The sequence below is a fragment of the Poecile atricapillus genome, chromosome 15 (genome assembly GCF_030490865.1).
Source record: "Poecile atricapillus isolate bPoeAtr1 chromosome 15, bPoeAtr1.hap1, whole genome shotgun sequence".
Lineage (NCBI taxonomy): Eukaryota > Metazoa > Chordata > Aves > Passeriformes > Paridae > Poecile > Poecile atricapillus.
Genome location: NC_081263.1, coordinates 10,265,732 through 10,272,753, shown reverse-complemented (window position 1 = coordinate 10,272,753; position 7,022 = coordinate 10,265,732).

The window sequence follows — 7,022 nt, the reverse complement described above, 5'->3', positions numbered from 1 at the left end:
AACAACTCAGTAGAAAAACTCCTCATTCTACATACAAATGGAAAAATGGGTTTGGGATGAGTCCAGTGCCTTGTACTTCCAAAGAATTCCAGTGGTGGAACAAAGGTGCCTTCACTTCAAGAGTTTTAGCCTCAGATTGCTCTGTGAGAGCAATTGCCAGGTAATACCTGGAGATGTGGAAAGTGTGGAAAGAACTGAGGCAAATTTGCTTTAAATGTGTTTAAAGTAAAAGGCAAATTTTTCCATATTAAAGGATTCAGTGAAATGGGGGATGTTCAGGTGTGTGAAGTACAGTCACATGCTAATTGTTTTCCTGTTTGATTTACAAGCTGAGCAATTATGGTATAACACAAACATGTGGACTTTCTGATCTTACAGGTCTTTTCTTGCCTAAAGTGAATGATCTCTTCAAATATAGAACTAATATGTCATTAATACAATGAAAATACACAATCTTCTGGCCAAAATATGTATCTTTTCTTCCACTGTCTGTGTTTTCTGATGCTATTTTTGTCATGGCCATTTATTTTATATATATACATACATTATTGTTTACTTCAGTTCCCAGTCTCAATATTTCTTGTGGTTTGTCCAGAATTACACAAATAATTCATAGCTCATCCCTGAGAGCAAAGATGTGTCTGAAAGCCACCTGAGGGAAGGGTTCACCCACAGACTCCAGGAGGGCAGATATTGATGAGCTGTCAGTGCTGGACACACCAGAGGGGTGTGGGATTGATGAGGAGAATAATGAGTCCTCCAGAAGATATTTACAGATCTTTGGTTCCAATAACTTTACTGCTGGTGTCACAAGTGCATCAAAAATGAGAACCAAGCAGTGTGCAGTCATAGAGAAAAGTAAACAGCCATGTATGAATGAATGAATGAATGAAAAAAATATGGTTAAAAGCTGTCCCAGCACGTGGCCTTCAGACAGGGCAAGAGAGGAATCAGACATAAGATCTGTTGTGCCCTCAGAAGATATCTGGGGTGCAAAGGAATCACAGTACAGCACTGTGTAGCAGTGAGAGCTTTTTTTGTACAGATTGGGATATTTTTACATTTGTTCCAGTTCTCTCTGCCTGACAATGGTCCCTTGCCCATCAGCCCGCAGTGGGAACTCTCTCTCCACCAGTCAGTGTACATTGGCAGGGATTCTGCTTCCCACTCTGAGAACATCCCACTCTGCTACCAGCAGAAGCTGTGAGAGTTTGGCTTTGTTTGTTTTCCTTACCACCACTCAGAGGAGGTTGTTCCCGAAAATGCTTATAACTGATTCTCACTTCAGGTATATGTTCCTCCCCAGGGCTCTAAAGCTGTGGGCTGTGGAATATCAGCAGCATCGTTCCTGCTGGTGCCCACAATGGAACAGTAGAAAATCATGCCAGGATTGGCATCTCAGGGGAGAAGTAACAGAATTGCCCTTTCTTGATCAAACAGAGTCCTGGAGCTCAGCTCTGGCAATTGTATGTGGCAGATCAATCACCACTGGGGCTTTCCTCCCTCTTATTTGTGCACACTTATTTATTCTAGCTTTTTGCTGCTCCATTCTGGGTTTGATCTTGCCAGCACCAGCTGACACAGTTGTGCAATCAGCACTCCAGTGTCCAAAAGTGCATGTTCTTCATGGCAAGGCAGCGTCTGGCTCGGGGCTCAGCTGGACTCTGGTTTCTCCTTGCTCTCAGCTGTGTGTGCCATGCAGGGGATGACAGTTTCCTGGCCTGGGAGGGGACCAAGCCCTCGTCCCCTGGGTGAACTGGCTTGCACGTTAAGTGGAAACTTTCATTATTTACCAACTGGTCAAAATGACTTTGCTATTGACATAGGCTTCATTATGTCAGCCATTCCATTCTTTGAAAACGTGGGCAAAACAGAAAAAGAGTGATGGCACGGAGGGGGAAATTCCATTTCTTCCTAAATTGAGTGGAAACATCTTCAGGAAAATTAAAGAAAAACCCGAGAGAAGAAGAGCAAAAGAAATAACTGTGGCCAAAGCCACTTTCCTTTCTCTTTTTCAATCTCCTTTCCAACATGCTCCTGGTAAAATCATTACAAAGGCCGTTTATTTTTAAAATTGAAAGATTGGGGAGAGTCATAATGAGATATTATGTGTAAAAGTTGCACATAAATTTCCTTCTGTCATATTTTGGGCTCGCCTGACGCATCCCCTTGGCAGGCCTGAGGGAAGCTGATCGCTTTAGTATAGATTGTATGTGCTTCAATAATATTGCCCAAGGACAGAGCTACTGGGTGGCTGAGTTGGCTACATGCTGATTTAAAAATTAGCTGGGCTTTTATTTGCCACACTAAATTGCTCTCTTAAAAAAAAAAAAAAAAAAAAAAGAAAAAGGAAAATAAAAAAAGTTTTTGTACCAGAATGAAGCAGCAGGTTTGGAGCAAGATCTTTCTTCTTTCCTTTCCTTTTTGGGGAATGTAATTTCTTTACTCCTTGGAGAGTTTTGTTGTTTCTCACCTTTATGAGGAGCCGTGGGAGAAAGGCAAAGGGATTGTGGTGTGTGATGTGTGATGCACAGACAAGGCCAATGTTCTGTGTTTGCTCTGTGGGGTCTTTCCTTGCAGGCTGCCCTGCACAGATCTCATGGATCTGGACAATTACAGCGTCACACAGCACCCTGCTCTCAGATCAAACACATCTGCCATCCCTTTTTAAATGCAGTGACACAAGATGCTGTAAGTTTCTTACAGAGGAGTCATTAAATGTTTTTTTTTTAATTATTTTTGTGATTAGGTGAGTTTGAAATTTCCTGTCACATCTGCAGCCTGGGGTCTGTGTCCCTTCTCTGAGCCACAGGGGTCATGCCTGGTTTTTCTGTGGGTTTGGTGGGTCCTGGTTTTATTTCTTTCTTTGTATTTTGTTTTTATTGTCCCCATCTCTCTCTTTCTGAGGTTTTTGTGCTTCCAGGATCTCAGCTGAGGAATCTTCACAGTTGCCAAGAGCTGGGACGTTTCCATTTCCTATCCTTTCTTGGTTGAAACCAAAAACTGGTCTTCAAGGAGGCAAATACCATCAAAGAGCATAAGAATAAATAGTAATTCATAGCAGTCTTTGCTAATATGCTTAATTTAGAGCTCTGGAGTCCAAGTCCTAGCCACATCGCCTCTGTATTCCATTTTCTATGAAACACTTGACCTATTTACTCACTTTTTGACCTAGCAGTCTAAGAAATATAAGATGGAAAAGACATGACCAAAATGAGAGGTTTAAATAAACAGCTTTTAGTGTGGGAAAAGGCCAAATTTATTCTAAATGTAAACATGCATTTTGAAAATCTGAGTAGCCTCATACACTGGGCAAATCTGAGTGAATCTGAGCTTTACATCTAGCCTGTGTCTCAGTCCTGTGCCAAACAAAAACTGGAATTTGGAAAGCCAATACTTTAGCCCAGATTCAGGTAAACATGCTCTGAATCAAACCTCCCAAGCTCGTCCTTTTGGGAATTGTAGTTAATTAAGTTAAGATTTCAGTCGTCTTCACTGGTATCTTCATCTCTGGGTAGCAGCCTTGGGCAAGGTTGAAAGTGAAAGTTGCTTCCTTTGCTCCAAGGCAGCTTTGCCTAAAATCGACTCCGGAATCAAAAGCTCCATGTGCAGCTATTAAAGCTCCCTCACCACAAGCTGCTCTGCCAGCATTTCTGAATGCCCCATTCCTGCAGGTATCCCAGCGAGCTTTCATCTTGTGTGAACTGCAAAAGGAGGCATCGGGGTTTATTACAGAGTTTGTGCTGCTAACGTGTCATACATCATGCCATTAATTAAGAGAAATTCCTCTTTCCCCAGCTGGGTGGCTGCACGATGCTGCCAGCGTGTATATATTACCCACCCTGGCCTAACCCAAACGCTGCATGACTGATTGCACCCCAGAGACGTTCCAGCCTCCTCAGGTAATTCAACTGCTGAGCCTCCAAACCCAAGGAATTAAAGAAACCTCTGCACTGGGCTCTGCTCCCCTTGTAATTAGTACCAGAGTGGGGTGCGGCGGGTCCATGTGTTCCCAATCACGGCCCACACAATGAAAATGTTTTCTTTCTGGGACAATCTGAAGAAACCTCACGGGGATCTGGGGGTTTTATGTATATATATGTGCATGTAATAATAATAATTATCCTCATTAGGACGTTAGCTCCAAAGCTTGGGATGTGCTTTAGAAATTGGTGGGAGAGCTGGAGGATGTGCTGAGGAATCGCTGCCCACGCACGGCCCCTCGCATCACCCCGGAGTTGGGGAGCCCTTGGAGCCTGAGCCCCAGGAGCTGCTGCCTTCAGCAGGAGGCTGATGTTCACCTGCCTTCAGCTGGGCTGGACAGGGAAGGTGGAGACATCCTTTGTCTGTCTCTTTTCCCCCTGTGTGCACAGCTGCTTTGGGAAAATTTTTCCAGCCAGCTTTGTTCCCGCAGCAGTTGCGTGGGGTTTAATTTATCCAGGGTTGCCAGAGGAGCAGCGTGGACTCACCTAACAGCCCCCCAGATTTCTGTGCTTCTCACCAATGCTCCTCCCTCCAGCCTCCTGGGGATTAGGGACACATAATGGGATGCTGGATGGCTGCCTTGCACAGGATAACAATATTATCCCTCAGACTGAGCCATAGGCTGGAATTACAGCTGTTCAGGAATTTTGTCATTAAAAGTCTTTTGGTTAGAAAATGTCAGTTCTTTGAAACAAATTTTTGAAACAAAGAGGGAGGTTTCTAGTGTCAAATAGGAATAAATTCTGGAATAACCACTAGTCCTGGGTAACGGGGAGCTGTGTTCCAGTCCCAGTGAAAGTGCAGGTTACTTTTACAGAAAAAACAGCACTGTACAATAGCAGTGAAGGATTCTGTGCTCTCCTGGTGTTCATGCAAACTGTAAAGCAAGGGTTTCAAAGAGATCTGCCCTGACTGAGCAGGAATTCTTGGTTATTTCCTCTATTTCAGGAAGCACAACCAAGTTTAATGTGTAACTCTCAAAAATGAGAACATTTCTGTAAAAGGTAATATTGAAAAGCTGTGCAGAGGGATAACCTTCAGAAGAGCTCTTGCTGAAGTGACCCCGCTGCTGGTGAGTGCAGGGCCATTCACAGAACAATAGAATCATTTAGGTTGAAGAGCTCTAAGATCATCAAGTCCAACACTTCCCCCAGCACTGCCAAGGCCACCACTAAACCATGTTCCCAAGTGCCACTTCCACACATCTTTTAAATCCTTCAGGGATGGTTACTGCCTTGGGCAGCCTTTTCCAGTGCTTGACAACCTTAATATCCAGTCTAAATCTCCCCTGGCACAATTTATTAGGGGGAGACCCAAATCTCTGCAGTCACAGGCAGACCTGAATACCAAAAGCACCTCACAAGTGATTAATGAGCAGCCTGGCACTATCATTGCATTGCTAACTCAGTTAGTAATGCCATTAACACAAATCCCACACACCGCTAGCTAACAATAACATTTCACTCCATCATCAGCTAAAAAGGGTTATTTTAGGCATGGGATACCTGACCAAACAAGCCATCATCCTACAGCCTGCGAACAACAGCTCTCAGGTGAGCATCACTCAGCACCCAGCACTCACTGCAGTTATTTAATTCTGCCCAAATGGGCCCCCAGTAGCAGCTCCAGCATCCCAGGCAGTCCCACTGCTGGGCAGAGCTGCAATATTTCTGTAGCAATATTCCTGTAGCAATATTTCTGTAGCAATATTTCTGTTGAGGGTGTCCTGGGCTGGATGGGGAAGGAAGGTGCTAGGAAAGCTCTTTGGAAGGCAAGTCAAGTTTCCAACCTCTGTGCATTGCAGGATATAACAAATTAACCAGAGTAGACAGCCATGTACCATACTTCATTATGTTCACTGAGCTCACCTCCTGAGCTGTACAGGAAAAAAAGGGCTTTTTTCATTATTTTAATAAAGCATTTTGCTGTTGCTCAAGGACTTTGGTTTAATACATGATTGCTACTTCAGTGAAATCTACCCAATTCTCTGAGAAAGGCTGGCTTTTATGAACACTCAGGAATTTTGAAAGAAATTATTGAATGAGGACTTTTCAACATTTTCATAAAGAAAGCTGTGTTCCTCATTTGAAAGTGACTTTATAATTTCAAAAGTGAATAGTTTTTCTTTAGATAGGAAATAGTCCAATTATGAAATAGCAGTGTTCTAAATCTTTAGATGTCTCTATTGACCTGATATCATTATGGTATGTATAATTTAAATTTATTATGGCAAAAGGAAAAGGTTTCAGATAATTCCTTCTAAAACAAAAATCTGTTGAGAGAGGTGATTCAAAAATTTCAAGAAGCCTTGAATGTAAGAAAATCTTTTCCCTCCTCTTTCAAGTACCATTTGCTTGGATGCCATTTAATGTTGGTTTTACATTTGGCTGTATTTCCCCTGTTTTAAAGATTTTTAGTTTGCATTTAAAAAAAAAAAGAAAAAGCTTGAGAATCCATGTGGTGGCCACTGAGGACTTGCACTACTGGGAAACGTTGCTACAAGCTGGAGATCCAAGAAATCAAACATGAGAAGTCGATTCCTAGAGACTGATAAAAGTTTTCACACTAAGCCTGTTTTGACTCACATAGATTTTTGCTCTAAATTTGAGTCAGAAGCAGAACTCAGTAAACTCAAGTCCCATCTGAAGGAGCAGACAGCTTCTGACTCAGAATCTCAGTCTGCAGCTGATACCTGTGACCGTGTCCACCATATCTCAAGACCAAACTGCAATTCATACCTGAAGACCCTCTCCAGAACAGAACTACCATGAACTTTTTTGCAATAAGTCCTCAATGCTTGGTATAGCACATTATTTTTAAGCTTAGAAACAAAATCACTCAAGTTGCATATTCACAGACATAAAAAATGAGGCATTTCATACACTCAACTTTATTTTCAGAAGTGTTTGTGCATTTGTCCACCCTCTTTTGCAAGGACTTGTGCAGGGAGGGCTGTGCAGATGGCCAGATCTGCAGTGCACATTAACTGCTCTGAGTCTGTGGATTAAGCGCACTTTTCGCGTGCACAATTAACCATT